This window comes from Myotis nattereri (genome assembly GCF_964212035.1).
Source record: "Myotis nattereri genome assembly, chromosome: 10".
In the NCBI taxonomy this organism is placed as follows: Eukaryota; Metazoa; Chordata; class Mammalia; order Chiroptera; family Vespertilionidae; genus Myotis; species Myotis nattereri.
In genome coordinates, this window is record NC_138085.1 from 49,903,712 (window position 1) to 49,923,177 (window position 19,466).

Consider the following 19,466-nt stretch of genomic DNA (forward strand, 5'->3'; position numbering starts at 1 on the left):
AGTTCCTCATGTGGTGACCCCCAATTTCATTATTACACATTGGACATAATTAAAGCATAGTGATTCATCACAAAAACAATATGTAATTATAGATGTGTTTTCCGATGGTCTTAGGTGACCCCTGTAAAAAGGTCGTTCGACCCCCAAAGGGGTCGCGACCCACGGGTTGAGAACCGCTGCTTTAGATATTAGAGACCGTGATAGGCAGGGTAAGGACTCAGCCTTGCCCTTCCAGAATGCAGGCAGGAGCAAGGGTCACCTGGACCTCACCAGTTTCAGTGTAGGGGCACAGTGAGAGGAGCCAGGGAGATCAGCGGGAAGGGACTCCCAGAGACCATCTGAGACAGTCTGTTAAGATGAAAAGTGACTCGATGGGAAAATGGACAGTTTGCAGTATTGTCTCAATGCTGTGTCTGCTCGCAATGGGTTCAGACTGCCGTTGTTTTCTTCCTGGTAATGGGCTCTACCTGGAAGCCCTTGCCGACGTCCAGGGCATGGCTGAGAGGTCACAAACGGTTCCATGGCTTAATAAGAAAAGTTGGAAAACCACTCGTGTAGCCTAACAATGGGGCTTTGTGCGCTAGCCTGACCCTGCCTACCAGCCGGCCTTTTGTTTCCAACAATTATTGGCACCGGACTTCAGGAGGCCATCAGCTCTGCTTCTCTCTTAAAGTCAGAAATAGTTGCAGCTGGCATTTATTTTTGATTTTTTTTTAATCTTACTTAATTCCAGGGACCTGCCCGTCTCTGAGGCCATGGCTGAACAGGAGCGGCCTGCTCTCTCTCCCCCATTTGTAAGGCAAGACAGGAGACAATACTCTGTCCGACTCAGTGCCGGCTGTCTGGATGAGTGCGACGCCAGCTGTCAGCCCGGGATGAGGTCAGACAGAGGCCACCCTGGTCCCAGGTGGGCAGGGGTCACCCAGGTGACCAGACTGCACCGGAGGCCCAGGGAGTGTGCAGGACCATGAACTATTGGCCTCCTCTGCAGGGGAGGAGCTGCAAGGGCTGATGGGAATGAACTGCAAACTCTGGCCAAGGGGGCCAGCATTCCAGGTGCCTCCATCCTTTCAGGAAGTTCAGGCTTTCTATTGAGCTGAGCTGTGCATCTGCAACTTGAACACAGGGGCCTCCAGGCTGTGCTGGCAGGGCAGCCTGTCATCCTTAATAGCTTTATCATCTGGGGGAGTGCTTCAGGCAGAGGTGGTGCATAGATCCAGCCCCATCCCTGGCTTGGAAGGCACTGAAGTGTAATGATTAAGGATGAGCATTCTGGAGCCAGACAGCCTGTGTTCAAATTCTGCTCTGCCACTTAGTAGCTTGGCAACTCTGGGCAAGTGATTTAATTTGTTCATCTATAAAACAGGCCAAATGAAAGTATGTACTTGTTTCATAGGGTGGTTGTAAGTTTGAATGAATTGATGCATATAAAACCCTTAGAGCAATGCCTGGTAAACAGTAAGAACTCAATAAATGTCAGGTTTTATTATTAGCAAAAAATATACAGCCTGTAAGCAGATCTCCAGGGGAAAGGACCCTTCTTAACTTCCCTGGTAGTTGTGTTCTGGTACCTTCTTATCTAAATAATTCCTTTAAATTGGGGCCTCTGCCTTTTTCTAAAAATTCTCTTATCTAATAATATAGTATGTTCTTATTAAACATTTAAAAAAAATTCTGATTAAAAAACAAACAAACCTCAAACTCTTTGTATGAATATACTTCAAGAAAGGAAAAATCTTTAGCCTAGGGCTAGGCCCTAGGATAAGATCCTAACAGTTTGTGTTTTTTATAAGCTCCAGTTTTTAAAAAGGCACGCTACCAGATCAAAGGTATGTTGTAAAGCTATAGTAATAAAATAGTATGATACTGGTTTAGGAAAAAGATAGACAAAGCAATGGAACAAAATCGAAAGTCCAGAAATGCAGCCAGAAATATGTATGAAACATTATTAAATTATAAAGGCAGTATGGCAAAACAATGGGTAATTGATATGTCCTTTCAATAGATGGTATTGAGACACTGACAAATCATTTGGAAAAATAAATAGACCTGTATTCCTAAATGTAAAAAGAAAAAGTAAATCATAAAAGAGCAATCACAAAAAAAAGAATGTAAACTTTAATGATATTCAAGTAGAGCAGACATTCCTAAGTATGACATGAAGCCCTGGGAGCTATAAAAAAAGCTGATTAGTTTGATGACATAGACTCTAAAACTTCTTTGTGTCAGTATAGTAAATAAAACATGCTGAGTCTAGATAGCAAGAATACCATAAACAAACAAAAAATGGCTACCTTGGGGAAATCTTTTTAAACATATAGTTCCTTAATATGCAAAGAGCTCTTCCAAATCAATAAAAAGACAAGTATGCCAGTAGGAAAATAGGTGAAACTCAAGAATAGATATTTTTTAAAGGAAAAGACATAAGTGACCAATAAATATATGATTTTTTTTTTAAAAAGCAGGTTAAACCATATATCATTTTCACTTTTCTAATTGGTAGTTTCAAGAGTCTTATAATGCCTAGTGTTTCCAGGGTGTTAGGTTACAAGCTCTCGAACAGTGTTGGTGGGCATGTAATTGGTACTATTTTTAAAAAAGGCAGTTTGATAACACTGGTATGTATCCAAATTCAAAATGTACATTCAAAGTGACATAGAAATGCCATTTCTAGTAATTTATTCTATATACATTTGTGTATTTGTGTTTACATATCTATCTATCTATCTATCTATCTATCTATCTAAATGAACATTTAATATGCAACATTCCTTATAATCACAAAAATTGGAGACAGCCTAAATTTCTATCAGTAGGGGAATGATTAAATAAAATACCTTGATACAATGGAATCCTTTATAACTTCTAAAAAGAATTAAATAAGTCTTTCTATATTTTTATAGAAATTTGTCCAAAATATGTTAAGAGAAATAGCATTAAGATAGTTTATATAATACTAGCTTACTTGTATGAAAATGTTTGTGTGTATTATATTCTTTTATAAAATTTTTTTTAAATAAATCTTTATTGTTCACATTATTACAGTTGTTCCTCTTTTTCCCCCCATAGCTTCCCTCCACCCGGTTCCCACCCCACCCTCTTTCCTTACCCCCCCCCTCCACTGTCCTCATCCATAGGTGTACAATTTTTGTCCAGTCTCTTCCCTCACCCCCCACACTCCTTTCCCCCTGAGAATTGTCAGTCCACTCCCTTTCTATGCCCCTGATTCTATTATATTTACCAGTTTACTCTGTTCATCAGATTTTTTATTCATTTGATTTTTAGATTCACTTGTTGATAGGTATGTATTTGTTGTTCATAATTTTTATCTTTACCTTTTTCTTCTTCCTCTTCTTAAAGAATACCTTTCAGCATTTCATATAATACTGCTTTGGTGGTGATGAACTCCTTTAGCTTTTTCTTATCTGTGAAGCTCTTTATCTGACCTTTAATTCTGAATGATAGCTTTGCTGGGTAAAGTAATCTTGGTTGTAGGTTCTTGCTATTCATCACTTTGAATATTTCTTGCCACTCCCTTCTGGCCTGCATAGTTTCTGTTGAAAAATCAGCTGACAATCATATGAGTACTCCCTTGTAGGTAACTGACTGTCTTTCTCTTGCTGCTTTTAAGATTCTCTCTTTGTCTTTTGCTCTTGGCATTTTAATTATGATGTGTCTTGGTGTGGTCCTCTTTGGATTCCTTTTGTTTGGGGTTCTTTGTGCTTCCTGGACCTGTAAGTCTATTTCTTTCACCAGGTGGGGGAAGTTTTCTGTCATTATTTCTTCAAATAGGTTTTCAATATCTTGCTCTCTCTCTTCTTCTGGCACCCCCATAATTCGGATGTTGGTTCACTTGAAGTTGTCCCAGGGGCTCCTTACACTATCTTCATATTTTTGGATTCTTTTTCCTTTTTGTTTTTCCGGTTGGGTGTTTTTTGCTTCTTCGTATTTCAAATCTTTGACTTGATTCTTGCGATCCTCTAGTCTTCTGTTGGATCTCTGTATATTATTCTTTATTTCAGTCAGTGCATGCTTAATTTCTAGTTGGTCCTTCAGATCTACCTATTGCTGTGGGTGAGAGTGGATACTGAGGAAGACAATGAAGGGAGAATGAAAAGATTAAATGAGGGGACCTTGCTTGGGCCAGCATGGTGTGTGCCATGAACTGGGGCACAAGGCAACTCAGCTCTGGGCACCTGTCCATTTATTCATCACCCATCCTCGATTATAGCTCTACCTGGTATTTCATTTGAAAGAGGATAAGGTTGACATGGAAGTTCCCTCACCAGCTGACACCACCCTTCCTTTTCCTCAGTGTGTCCTTGCTAAGGACCATTCAACAGCTGGCTAGAGAACAGCGTAATCAGGCCTCCTGCTTGTGGGCCTGCATTCCAGGTGGCTTCCCCTCTGCCTGGCCTTGCCCTGTCCTGCTGCTGGTGTCATGGTTTCAGATCTGAAGGACTGGTACATAGCTCCCTCCTTCTGTGCCCTGTGCTCTTCCATGTCATCTTTAGTCTGATACTTAGGAGACCACCTTGAGCAGCCTTGATGTTCACAGATCATCTCTGAGTCTAAAAACACCCCTTCCCTCAGGAAGGTCTTTTCCCTTGTTAGAATGCCATGGTTGTACAACTCACCTCACATTAGTTGTGTCCAGCATGTTGACTTGATTCAATGGAAATGCATATGCATATGGAAAAGCAAAATTGACCAAACCTGACTTTCAGCAATTTTAATCATTTAGATTCTGGTGACTCTAATCTTAATTAGGCTCCAGCATCCTTGAAAATAAGTTGCCTGTGGATAATGTAACTTGCAGCTGGTTAGGGCCTCTAATTACACCCATGTTTGAGAGGATGATTGTTACAGAATGACTCTTGCCATTGGGCAAAGAAATCAGAACGTCAGCCACCTCTAGCCCTGCCAGGGCATTGGGTCTTCAAGTTCAATAGGGTTCAAGCTATGGAGTGTTAGCATATCATGGTTTTTCTTTGTCAGGCTTTTTAAAAAAAATATTTTTATTAATTTCAGAGAGGAAAGGAGAGGGAGCAAGAGATAGAAACATCAATGATGAGAGAATCATTGATCAGCTACCTCCTGCATGCCCCCGACTGGGGATCGAACCTGCAACCTGGGCATGTGCCCTTGATTGGAATCGAACCCAGGACCCCTTCAGTCCACAGGCCGACACTCTATCCACTGAGCCAAACTGGCTAGGGCTTTGTCAGTCTTTAAAGATGAGGAAAGGAGTCTGGAGCCTGAATAAGCAAGACCTGGAATGTTGAGCCAGATCTATAAAGAGGAAACATTAAAATATTTTCATCTGGATTAATTCCGTGCTGGTGGTATCTTTCTGTAGCTATCTAGGGATAAAGTCTAATCACAATAATAATAATTTAAAAAAATCCCAATCGAGCCTCCAAACATCCTATCCTCATCAGAAACTTGGCAGCATCATTCTGGTTTTTTTTTTTTTTTTTTTTTTTTTTTTTTTTTTTTGCACTATTGGGAAGCAGAGGCCTGGAACCATGCACTTCTATATCTTTCCTGACCCAAACTAGGATTCCAGGATAAAGGTAGTCATGATATTTGTTGGTTTTGTACACTTGATTTCTTTCTTCATCTTGTATTTTTCTCTTTCTAAAGGTTTAATTGATGTACTAACATGACAGTAGATGAGTCTTCTGAAAAGAATTCTTTTGCACGGTAAGTGGTGGGAGGGGGTACAAAATTGAAAAGATACGGGGGTGGGGTGACTGGACATTGTGGAGGCAAGGGTTACCATTCAGCAGAGTCTGTCTGTGGGAGCCACTGGAGTAGAGGCTTCCTGGCTCTAGAAGCTTCTACAGGATATCCTGGGCCTGATGTTTCCCTTCTCTGCAGTTGTGAGAGAGCCTAGGGATAGGGACCAGGAACAGGACCAGGGCCACCCACTGTGACCACTCAGTCCCTTCCTGCTTTTATCAGGGACTTAGGAGACCCATCCTACAGAACAGAGGTCTTGAAAATTGATGTGGTATGTAACAGCTTTCCTTTTTTTAAGTGGTGGCAACTGGTTGCATGAGAAATGCTGTGTCCAGGTTGATGTTCATGTTAGTAGTGAGAGGAGAAAGGCACCTGGTGCTAGGACCTGTATGGAATTTGGAGCCCTTTTTTTGGCTAGTTATTTGGCATTACAATAATCGGCAAGGTGTTTGGCCCTCTCTGATGAGACAAAGGCAGTAATTTCTGGTAGGTTCTGATACTACTGTTAAGAAGAGGTGTGGTAATGATTCTGTGGGAGAAATTGGTGGATGGAAATAAGAAGGAACTCGCATTAGAAATGTGCCTTGGTGCCGCCCAGAGGAAATTTTTGTAGAGCTGGCAATGGGAGCAAATAAGCATAGAAATGTTTCCTGCCCATGTGAATGTTTTCTCAGCCACAAAGGTGGTGGTTGGAAAGCAGACAAAATTGGAACTTATTTTGTCTATGGGGTTGGTACAAAATAAAAAAGTAAATAAAGTCGGCGTGCAGATAAGGACTTACTTCCAAGCGATCTCTAAGATAACCATTTTGAAGGTAGGTAGGACTGTGGTGGAGGGTCACAGTATCCAAAGACAAGAAGAGCAATTAATCCAAGCGCAGTTTCCTCTTTATTGTGCCCCGTGTCTTTGGCCTTGAAGGGCAGAGACTCCGAATTGGTCCGGTGTGATGCTTCAGCAGTCATAAAGATTTAATTACAATCCCTATTTGATCAGGATTATAATGTGAGGCCCAGTTCGTATTTCCTGGGATTCTCTCTGGTCGCCCCGCACTTTCTCCCCTTCCCGCCCACCTTCCTTTAGTGCCCCCTCCCATGAAAAGGGTGACCAGTTTTGAATTACGGTAATAGCTGCACTCTTGGTTTAGGACTAACCTCCCTGAAATTTTCAGGACCACTAATTTGTGGTTACTCCAGTGCTAGAATGAACTTGGCGCTCTGGCCTTTAGACTAGCAATGCAGTAAAAGTTTAAAGCGAAGACTGCCTCAGAGCCAAAAGAAGAGAGGAGATTGGAACCTAAAGGTTATCCTGAAATGCACTTTACTGTTATCTATGAGAACAAATGAGTTAAAAAAATTTCAAATACCAGAATACCCTACAGGGAGGAGATATAACTATTAAAGGGCTGTTATAGCTGCAATAAATGTAGGAACAATAAAAATAAATTGATGAAGTAAATGTCAGCGCTGTTCCCCTGAGCTGCCCCCACACCTTTGTCCAAAAGTAGAACATCTCCAATTACAGAGGGTGGAAGCAGCCTTCAATGACAATATGACAAGGACAGAACACAGAACGCTGGCACAGAGAACACAATTATGCACAGCCTTGAAAAATTGTATCATAGCACAATGCATGGGAGAAATCAATTAATGATGCAGGGCTTCCACTGCTGTCTAATAATCCTAGAAAGGAAAGGCGGGGGGGGGACAAACCCCCGTACACCCAGTGCATCAAAAGGTGACCCTTAAGTGGAAGTCTACAGAATACCAGAGGTCAGTCTTCAGAGTTTATAGCATCTGAAATTCTCTTTCTTTTCTTCTCAAATTTTTTCCCCTTAAAAAAAAATCTAACAGTCTTAAGGAGGCATTTAAGTAAAAGTCACTTCTTCTTTGGTTAAATAGCCTTGCAAAAGAGAGTTCTTGGGTGGAAAGGGCAGGGATGAGCAATGCACGTGGCTGTCGTCGCAAGCCCACCACCTGAAAGGGAAAAGGCAAAAGTTAGGCATAAACACGGTGGAAGGTAGAAGGTGATTTATCTTGTGCAATTTACAACAGGTGCTAAACATTACGAAAACCAGAGCCATTAAGCAATCAAATTAAGCTATAATTATAACCGAAGAAAACTGTACAGGAATTCTAATTAATTCAAATCTGAACATGTCCAAGAGGAATGCTCCAGCAACCCCACTTCTGAATAAAACAAAACAAAAATAACCCTTGGATAATGCCTTCAGATTGCACAGGAAATTAAGAAATACTTCTCGGCTGGAATATTCCAGGCATTTCTTATTAAACAGTGAGAGAAATTCCCTGCAACGCCTGAGCAGTTGGCTTTTCAGGTACACACTATATAAAGCATGTAGTTGGGGGGCCCTTAACTCAGCAGGATTTTAAGACCGAGTGGACCAAGGGGATTCCACTGTACATGTAAGTACTTCAAAGGGTCTGAAGGGTTAGTTCATTCTTCTCTCCTTTGAAGGTTTCTCCCAGGGCATGTGAGCCTTCTAAAGAGCTCTTTACACTCCCCTTCTATTTTTTTTTTTTTTTTTGGTGTGTGTGTCTTTTTGGACCAATTCCATTTTCTTTTCAGCTGCTCCTCTTCCAATCCTCAGTCCCAGTCTTTCCACCTGACTTGAGCTTTCTACTTTTCTTCCACTCCCAGGGAGCCCTGGGGTGTCAGAAGACCAGGGCAGTGTTTTCTGTTGGATGTGCCTGAGCTATGCTGGTTGTGTCGCATTAAGACACATGTTATGGGAAAAAGGAGATGTTTAGCTATTTGAATGAGATTTCTAACCCAAAGACTGAACGGTTTATTTAATTATTTCCCTAATTCATGGTACTTTAATTTTAACAACTCAAGAATAGGAACCACAACAAAAACAGGGCAATGACATCTAATGTTTATCAAAAGCTTATTATGTATCAGCTATTGTGCTATCTCAGTTAATTCTCTCAACCACTCTATGAAGTAGGCACTCTTTAATACCCAGCTTATAGGAAAGAGTCAGGACCCAGTGTTGACTGTTGAGTTGACTATGAAACAAAGACCGCTTTTTATTAAAGGGTTGCTCTTGCATTTCTCAATAATTTAACATGAATTCTCTGTTTTTTACTCTCTCAGGCTAAAGTGGAGGGGAGTGTGGGGGGAGGGAGAGGATTTTCTCTAGATGAGTTCCCTCTGAACTGAGTGCCTGGTGGCCCCTGTCCTTAGCACAGTCCTTCCCAGTGTTTTGAACATTCACTTCTGAATACATCCTTGACTTTGACTCTGCTTCCATTCACATGACAATATGGTGCTTGGGGGCAGAGATATGTGAAGAAACACTGAATCTGTGCATACTGTTGAACTCATAGCTGTTTTAACCATAACTGGAGTTGATGTTCTCATAGGAATCTCCACATTGATTGTTGCCAGTGTTGATAAAGGGCATATAACTGGTTTTCTTCTGTGCTGGGTCCCTCGGAGCCTTTTTCTCCCTTTGATTCATGGGATATGGTAGCTTCCTAAGTTACCAACTTGGCAAGATTAGTTCGTAAATGTTTGCTAGAAGCAATTCTAATAATAGTACTGTGAAGAAATTCAAATTCCCATGGATAGGTGAGGAAACCAAGAATTAGAGAATGAGGAATTTGACCAAGGTCACATTGCCATTTATGTGGTGGACCCCAAAAATGAGCTAGAGTACAAAATGCTCTATGCATGTACATGGGTGTCCGTACCCACCCTTCTCTGCCAGACTCCCCTTGGGAAGTGGAGCTGCTGGGATGTGGGGTGGGGGGGATTGTGTGACCTACCAGCTACCAAGGTACCCGCCTCCTTCTTTTGATACTGTCAGGCAGCTCTTTATGATTAAACAAGCACACACCCTCCCCCGAAAGCTGCTGTTGATTTGATTTCACCTGGTTACATTATTTTTATTTCTGGGGTGGGTGTGGCAGGGCTGCTTGCCTCCTTGGTATCTTGTTCCTACTATACCGCTCAGGGGTAGTAGAGGCCAGCACGGACATGTGTGGCCACAGGAAACGTGGGAGCAGCAGGCAGGCAGGGCAGGAGGGAAATGGTTGAGCCTGAGGAAGGGGTGCTGGGCAGGGTGCCCCTCCCTCCTGCGTTTGCTCCCTGGTTATCCCTTGCCTGCTGGGAAGGGGTGAGGTGGGCTAACCTTCGTGGCAGATGTGGAAGAAGAGAGGGCCCTTGCTCCTGTCACCGGAGGTTACGTAGATTTATCTGTGTTGCTTGACATCCTTTCTGGAACGTGTCAGGGTATAAATTAGAAACAAATCAAAATAGATCCATCAGCACTTTCCAAGTTTATACCAAATTCGGGTGGCATTGGAAGTGCCTCTCCACAGCCTTTAAGTCAGGGGTCAAGGTGTGTGTGAGCATATAGACCAAATAGCTCCTTCTATCCTCCAGGGCTCTCCCACTGAGCAGAGTCTCCCAGCCAGACATCTTGACTTGCTCATGTTCCCAAGTGCTGACTGTAGACCGTTTACTGTGATAAGCCCTTTATGGGGATTAACCGTTCAAGGTGGGTACCAGGAGCACCATTTTCCAGATGAGAAAACCGAGACCCAGGAAGAATAAGTCAATCAACCAAGGATGCGCCAGTGAGTACTAGATTGCGATGGGAACTTAGGCTGGTTCCAGAGGTTACACTCACACCCAGGGCACAGAACGCCTGCTCCATTTGCTTGGAGAAAAAGGGGTCTCTGTGTTTACTACTAGTCGGTTGGAGAGACACCTGATGTTCTTGATTCTGTTTTGTTCAGAGGCTGGCTGGGGTCATTATTGTTTGTGTTGGGCAGACTGGCAGTTCTTGGTGGGTAGGGCGGGTGCTGGTTGTATAGCTCTGCCAAGGGTCCAGCACCTTGGATTTGTGTGCATGGTGCCTTTGACTGGATGGTCAAGTGTACCCATTGTTGGCAGAAATTCTCTGCTCTGCTTTGATAGAGAACCACCTTTTTTCCTGACCAGCATGCTCTCCCCTTATCATCATACTTTTGCCCACTAAGTTTACCATCTGCCATTGGTTCTTGCTTGTCACAGTTACTACAGTATATTTGTTTACTGGTGATTTTATATTTCTATTGTTTCTTCCACATCTATTAGTTGGAACTCTACTGTAAGAAATAGATGCCTCTTTCCCTGAATCTATCTGTCTATTTAAGTTTTTTATTAATTTATTTTTTTAAATTCTCACCTGAGGATGTTTTTATTGATTTTTTTAGAAAGAGAAAGAGGAAGGGAAAGAGAGATAGAAACATCAATGATGAGAGAGAATCATTGATCAGCTGCCTCCTGCACATTCCAAACTGGGGATAGAGCCCACAACCTGGGCATGTGCCCTGACCAACCGGGAATTGAACCATGACCTCCTAGTTCTTAATTCAATGCTTAACCACTGAGCCACTCTGGCCAGCTGTCTTAAGTTTTTATTTATATCAGTATAGACTCATGGATATTTATTTTTGTAAATCCATGGACCACCTTTAAATCCCCCCCGTCACTGTGCATTCAGCCTTGCCTCGTTTCTTTTCTGGATCCCTACAGCAGCCTCCTGCTTGGTCTCCTTGCCTCCAGCCTCCTTCCTATCCAGCCCGGCTGCGTTCACACACCTGAGGCTGGGCAAGCCAACCTGACCCTGTCACAACCCTTCAGCTGCTCTTTTTTGCTCATAAGCCTCTTTGGATGATTATATAATGACAGTGAACATTTGTTGAATATTTACTAAGTGCTTTACATGCACAGTCTCATTGAATTCTCACAATGCTTGGATGGATTAGGTAGGATCACCCTCAGCAGCAGCATCCCCCTGGTGAGGCTAAAGAAACGGAGGCACATAAGGATGAAGCAACCTCCCCAGGGTTGCTGAGCTATTCAATATTGAGCTCATCCTCTCAGCCACTAGACTCATCACCTGCTAATTAGGCCCTTAATGATCTGACCTTGGCTATTTCTCCAGCCCCATTTCACCAACCCTGGCATTCATTGACAGTTCTTGTAACAAAAGTAGGATTTCTCACCCAATGTTGCTGAGGGTCCAGATGACATTTTGGCTGCAGTGGTGGTAGAGACATTGGTAGAAGCAGAAGGAATGGCTTTCTAAGAAGTATAATAGTATAAACAGTGGCCAACCCTCCTAGGACTGTCCATGAGTCTAGTTGTTCAGTATGGTCAACTAAATTGCAAGCCCTTGTGCGTTTCTCACCTCCCTGCTCAGACCTGGACTGCCCTCTCGGGTCTTTATTGCTTTTTCTGTTTCTTTGCCACTCAGAGTAAGTAAACGTCCTCCGCAAAGTTCTTTCTGAGTACCCAATCTGCCATGACACGTCTGCCATCAGATTCCTCACTGGGCTGATGCATATTGGTCCTCCTCTCAATCTCAAAGATTTAGGGCTGTAAGACCTTGTGGTCAAGGATCAGTTATTTTAACTTGTTACAAGCTTTCCCCACCTGGAAAGTTGCCCTCTGTACAGGGTGGGGCAAAAGTAGACTTACAGTTGTTTGTATGGAAAAATACAATAATTAATAAATAATAATGCAAGAATGAACTCTGTGTTTTATGTACGCACAGCTGTAAACCTACTTTCTCCTCACCCTTTATAATACGTGCTCAACTTGAAGCTTCACTGATTGATAACTAAATATAAAACAGAAAGAGTAATGACTCTAACACACATTAATACAGGCTCCAAATCCATGATCTAAAACCCTTTGGGCCATATATGTTTCAGAATACAGAATTTTTCAGATTTTAGCAGGATATTGTGGTGCATATTCAATAAAACTTGTAGTACCTCCTGTGGGGGTTGCAGAAGTGTCCCATAGTCAAATACATTGACATTTTTGTAGTTAAATGTGTGACTATTCTAAGTGAGGTAAATAAAATTTTAAATGGCTTCCTGAAGAGTTTTAGCATAAAATAAGCTCCCATTTTTTTCAATTTTTAGAGCTTTTTCTATTTTGGAATTACAGATAAAAGGTGGTGCACTGCTATTAAGCTATTGATAGGAGACACAAAGAAGTGCCAAGCCCAGAGGGATCCTGTGCATTTTTTGTTCTTGGAGTCGAGATGAGCATGCTGAGTCTGCTGGCACTGTGTGGACAGGGGAGTCCTGTGGCCCCTCACCTGGTTGTAGATTGAGACCCACTGTGCCAGGTTGAATAAGCCATTTAGGAGCCACTGCAGCTCCAGCCCAGGAGAGAGGTCCCCAGGGCCTGACATAGGGTGCTGGTGATGAATTGAGAAACAAAGCTTGATGTGAAATGTTACAAAGAAAGGAGTCTCAGAACTTCAGGGGCTGGTGGAATCAGATGTCCCAGACTTTGTGCTTTAGTGGTAGGGAGATTGTTGATTTTTTCAACAGCACCAGAATAGAGGGGAGATGGGCTGAGGAGGAGATAGATGAATCTAAGCATGTGGAATACACTTGTAGCCATCCAGGTAGAAATAACTTTTTTTTAAAAAAATATTTTATTGATTTTTTTACAGAGAGGAAGGGAGAGAGAGAGTTAGAAACATTGACGAGAGAAACATCGATCAGCTCCCTCCTGCACACCCCCTACTGGGGATGTGCCCGCAACCAAGGTACATGCCCTTGACCAGAATTGAACCTGGGACCCTTGAGTCCGCAGGCTGACGCTCTATCCACTGAGCCAAACCGGTTAGGGCTAGAAATAACTTTTTTTTAAAAAATATATTTTACTGATTTTTTACAGAGAGGAAGGGAGAGAGAGAGAGCCAGAAACATCGACGAGAGAAACATCGATCAGCTGCCTCCTGCACATCTCCTACTGGGGATATGCCCGCAACCCAGGTACATGCCCTTGACCAGAATCAAACCTGGGACCTTTCAGTCCGCAGGCCGACGCTCTATCCACTGAGCCAAACCGGTTTTGGCTAGAAATAACTTTTAAGAATAAAAGAGAAGCCTGGTCAGCGTGGCTCATTGTTGAGCATCAACCTATGAACCAGGAGGTCACAGTTTGACTCCTGTTGAGGTCTCTATCCCCAGTGTGGGGCATGCAGGAGGCAGCCGATCAGTGATTCTCTCTCATCACTGATGTTTCTATCTCTCTCTTCCTCTCCCCTCCTCTCTGAAATCAACTATATATATATTTAAAAAAGAATAAAAGGAAATGAGTATGACATTATTGCTAAAGTGACATGTGGTATGCAGAATTTGTTATGGTCATCAGTCTTCCTATTATTATTATTATCACTATTATTTTGCAAGTATCCTCCTCACTAGCCTGCAGTCCCCTGCTGTCCAAGGCCAAGCCCATTCTCAGACCAGCCTTTTCCTAGGTGTCCAGCCTGATCTGCTCCCTGGTTTCCCAGGAAACAATCATATGTGTGTCCTGTTGGTTTGCATTGTCAATCTGTGAATGAACCCTTATTTATTGAAAAACAACAGACCTTATCTCTGAGTAGATGTTTGGAGCCCAAGTTTCACCTGGAGGTGCAGGTGTCTTAGTTGGACTATGAGCTGAGCCCTGCAAATAGAGGACTGAGTGGACATAGTGTCAGGCTTGGGTAGGCATATAGTTCATGGTTAAGCTTTTACAAGTAGAATTCAGAGCTGGAAATTGTCACAAAGGATGTTTACCTTCTCCTCCTCCTGTCAGGATGAAAACAGCCCTTGATCCCCAATCTCTGGTCAAAATGACCATCCTCATAGCCAACCAGAAGCCTCCTGCTATAAGTTCACCCTTTGCCTTTTCACAGCTCAACCTGCAGGGCTGTCTTGTGTTGGGAAGAGGTGTCTAGTGGGCCAGGTGCGTGGTTTTCCTCCTGGAGCTTTCACTCCCACCTGGCTCAAGCTTCCACCTGACACTTTGATATTTTTTTGGGGGGGTGGGTTGGGGGAAGTCTGAGGTATCCTTTCTATACTTCAGATTGCACGTGCCTTTAGCTCATCTTGCTTTCACCAGGAAGAAATGGGAACACAATCACATTTTTGGGGACTGAGTTGGGAAGCAACTATGGACATGACTGGATTTATTTTAATCATGTACACAATACAAACTCTGTATTCCTCCCATCTCTCTCCAGATTTCTGAATTGCCCACTTAACACCCCTGCTTCCACATTTCCAATCTTCATCTCATAATCTGGCTCATGACTTTTCAAGTCCAGAGGGATCCTGTGCATTTCTTGTTAACTCCACCTCTCTGTGGCATTATATACTCTTGGCCACTCCCTCCTACTGGGAAGTCTCCTCCATTGATTCCTGTGATTGTGCTCCCTTGGGCTCTGGGCAAGTTGTTGAGCTTCTGTGAATCTTGATTGCCCCAGTGTACAGTGGGGACAGTTGTAATATAGCATGGAGTTGTTGTGAAGAATTAATGATATGATGTGGTATTGCCCCAAATGATCATATTTGGTGAACACATCATTGAACTTTATAGTCATATGTTTGATTCCGATGTGTTTTGCCAAAAAATAGCACATCAAACCCCATGATTGTATTGTGATGCTCTGAGATTTTTCTCTGAAAAGAATAGGTCAATACATAAGTTGATTGAAAGTAAAACATTTAGCAAATGATACTCTAAGTGCACATGGATATGACCCAAATTGTAAAGGATGTATGCAGGTGGTGGAAATCTTAAAAATACTGAGACATCGCAGAGGGAGGCACCAGCAAGGTGCCTGGTATATAGTAAATACTAGTTATTAGTTAATTATTGTGAGTGCCCTACTCTCTAACCACATTAATTATTGTGATTGTCCCACTCTGACCTCACCTGACAGCAGCTGGATGTTCTGTAGACCCGAGGATGGGCAGTTACATCTTCTACCAGTGGGCTGAGGCAGGACCCAGAATCCCCTGGGGTTGGGCCTGCTACCCAGAGGGACTTGTACAAATACACACTGATTCTCCATCAGAACTATTGGGATGTCTTCTAAGCCACATCTACAAACGATAAATACATTTTAAATATTCATGACCATGCCCCACAGCAGACCCCATTGCCACTGAGGATCACCTAAATTTCTCTGGAGCAGCTCAGTTGGTCTCTCAAAGGTGAGCTCCCCTCCAAAGGAGATTGGAGATTTCAGAGTCTGGGGTCACATTAGGATTTAACTCTGGACCCTGTGCTGTGTCCCACATAGACTTGTATCAGAGTTTTTATGCATGTGGGACAATGAAATGTCTCAAAATGCATTATCCTGATTCAATGGACTAATGTAAGGGTGTGGTGGTTGCATTTATGTTGATAGTGTATTTTTTGGAATGAGATGGAGTGAGTTGAACAGAAAATCTATGAGCTTCCTCATGCTCTCAGATTCCACGTCTCCCTCCAACAAAGCAACCTTAGGGTGATTACCAGAGGGGACTGGAGGGAGGTAGAAGAGGGTAAAGAGGGGATAAATGGTGATGGAAGGAGACTTGACTTGGGGTGGTAAACACAATACAATATGCAGATGATGTATTATAAAATTGTACACCTGAAACCTATTATGATTTTATTAACCAATGTCACCCCAATAAATTCAATACAAATAAAAAATAGGTGCTGTCTAGTAGTTAAATCTGCTAGGGGACTGAGGTGTGGGAAAGCATTTGAGAGATTCTTGCTGATAAATATTACGTAGACATAGAGTTCTGCTAGCATAAGCCAAGTCCTGAAAAATGGGTCCCTTAATGTCCTCTCAATGAGACCAGCTACATGACAGCTAGCCCAGGGAGCTAAAATACTGGTGAGAAATTGAAGCCATAGATCTGTCTCAGAGTGTGGCCTCATCAGCTGTGATTGTTAGGTTTCAGTTCAAGACTCTACAGCCCTCTGGTCTTGCTTGTGTTTGATGAATGGCAGCTCTGGGATCAGCCAGGGCAGGAAAGGCTGATGGTGGGTGCTGCCGATGCCAGGTGCTAAATCAATCTATCTATCTATCTATCTATCTATCTATCTATCTATCCTATCTAACCTATCTAATCTATCTATCTATACATAGATATACCCCCCTCTGGCATGCACTAGGGCTGCCTCAGGGTAGAAGAGAGACCTTGAGGGCTGGTGATTACATTAGTCAGGGTCCAGCCAGGAAAACAGGAACCACTTGAGATATTTCACACAGAAGAGATATAATATAGGGAATTGGTTCCAAAGTTCTTGGATGAAAGAGCAAAACAGAGAAGGTAGGTAGTTGTGAAGGAGCAGAAGAACAGAGAGAGGGGCATCTGAGCCCATGGCTGTGCTGCTGGAACTGCTGAGGAGGGGCTGCTGCCACCCTCCCAGGTGGCTGGAGTCAGGAATGACTGTATCCCACTGCCACTATGGCAATTGCCAGCCAGTGCCAGGGCTGCTTCTGGTGTCCTAGGAAAAAGCAAGAAGCGTCTCTATTTCTGCCACCTTCTGATCTTTTACTAGTGCCTCCTTGGCAGAACGTAACCAAAAACTGCTGGAGAGTATGTGAAGTGTAGTTTGCAGACTCTCACCTAGTGGTGAGGAGAAGAGTATAGACGTGCCTGTGTGGAACTGAGAGGCAATGGATAAATAAGTGACACAGAGTTTCATGATAAGTTGCAGAAGTGGAAACTAAGAGAGAAGTTCCTAAGTTGGTTCATTGAATAGGACACATTCAAGATTTAAAATCCATTATGCCCTGTTTGTGTGTGTTTTCCTACGATTCTCTAGAGAAAAAAAGTTAGAGTTCAAAGGTGAACAGTAGTCCACCCAGGGCAGGAATGTTCTCTGCAACATTTGAAAGCACAGGAAGATGGCCCTATAGCTATTGTTTGAATATTTTCAGTCATAGGGAGCTTTCTTCTTTTCACAGCTAGACAGTTTAATATGGGCGAGCATTTTGTTGAGCTGAAACCTGTCTTCAAGGAACTTCTGCCCACTGGTCCTGTTCAGTACACCACTGATGATTTCCTCATCCTACTTCCTCTTACTTCGGGAGGCACTGTGTGTTATATGGACTTTGGATTCTGTATTAGTCAGGAGTAGGTCTGTCCTTACATGACAGGACCCTCTCCCTAACCCCCATCCCCAAGCAAAGTGGCTTAAACAAGGCTTAGAACCTGGGGGAGGCAGAACCTGGGAGCTCTTTCCTATCAAGTCCCCAGGGACCCAGTCTTCTTCCACTTTTCTACTCTGTCATCCCCAAAGTATAGCCCTCATCCTCATGATCCAACATGGAACTCTAGCCCTCATATTGCTCACATCCATGTTCCAAGCAGTACGAGGGGTGGAGATGAGGGTGGGGTGGGGGTGAGTGGGAGGCTAGGCCTCTCTTAAGGAAGTGTCCTAGAAGCTGCCACTGGAAATTTCCACTTACATTTGATTAACCAGAACTTGGTCACATGGTTAAAATCTAGCTGCAAAGGAGTCTGGGAAATCTATTCTTTATCTGGACAGCTAAGTGCCCAGTCAAAACTTCTATGACTATGGAAAGAAGACGACAGATATTGGAGTATAAAAAGCACTCTAGCAACAGAGTCAAGTTTTCGGCTCAACAAAGGCCAAGCAATGTGGTAGGCCAGTGCTTCTCACATGTAATGTGATGGTGCTCCTATGAGGACTTGTTAACTCAGTAGATCTCCTTGGGGCCTCCATTTCTGCATTTCTGTCAGGCTCCCAACTGATTGATATCAAGGTGGTCACTGTGGTCCAAGGAACACAGTGACCACCAAGGCTGGATTCTGGAACTACAGTGTTGAACAGGACGGACAGAGGCTCACTTTGCATCTCCCAAGTTGAGCTGAATCACAGCCTTTTTACTATAAACCTACCTTTGGAAATGCATCGAGATGAAAAGAGCCTGGCTCCCTGAGGTACTTAAATGTAGCTTCCTTTTGCTTTTGGAGAGGCTCCCCATCTGCCCTCTAGGAGGGCGTTGTCCGGCCAGATGATGGTGAGCTGCTCAGGTCTGGTGCTCCGGTCACAGACTCCAGAAAAATAAGCAGTGGTGGTGTCCTGAGAGCCAGGCGGGATCTCCAGTGATTGTGGACGGAGAGGGTCCACGGGGCACTGAGGACAACAGAGAGGAAGCGTCAGGTTGGGCACAGGGCGGTGCAGCAGAGAGCGCTTCCTGCTGTGCCAGGGAGGACCAGGGTCTGAAAGAAACAAGGCCACCACCGGGGCCTGCCCAGCTCCCCATCTGCTCGGGGAGAAAAAGGACACGGAACAGAGGCAGGAATTCAGGCAATTAATCCTTTATTTAAAGAATAATAAACAGCCAGATTTTACATACTGAAGGAGGGAGCAAGGTAAAAGGGGTTAAAAACTAAAAAGAAGGGACGGCAGACACCAATTAACACAATGCTAATTGACAATTTCCCCAAGCTTCCATGAAACATGCCAGGCCGATTTCCCCAATTGCTAATTAAATCAAACTGCACACACAATACTAATTTCCCTAACTTAGGGAACTCAGTAGACAAATAAAATGAGAAACCAACTTAAACATTTTGTCAAAGTATGGGAAGACGGATGAATGAAATCTTAACATGAATAAACTTTGGCTCCATGTACATTTGTTAAAGTTCTGGCATGTTTAATGAAGTCTCGAAATATCCCAGTATCTCAAGTCTATTCACAATTGCATAAATGCACTTTGCTAATCACAAAATAATACACAGCAGTCCTCTTAAACTTACGTTCTTTCCCTCTGGCGAAGGGTACCCAGCATATCATGGAAGTGACATGTAAATTGCACCATTTAAAAATTATAAAATACCTACTTAATTACAATTAAAAACAGAGGAATA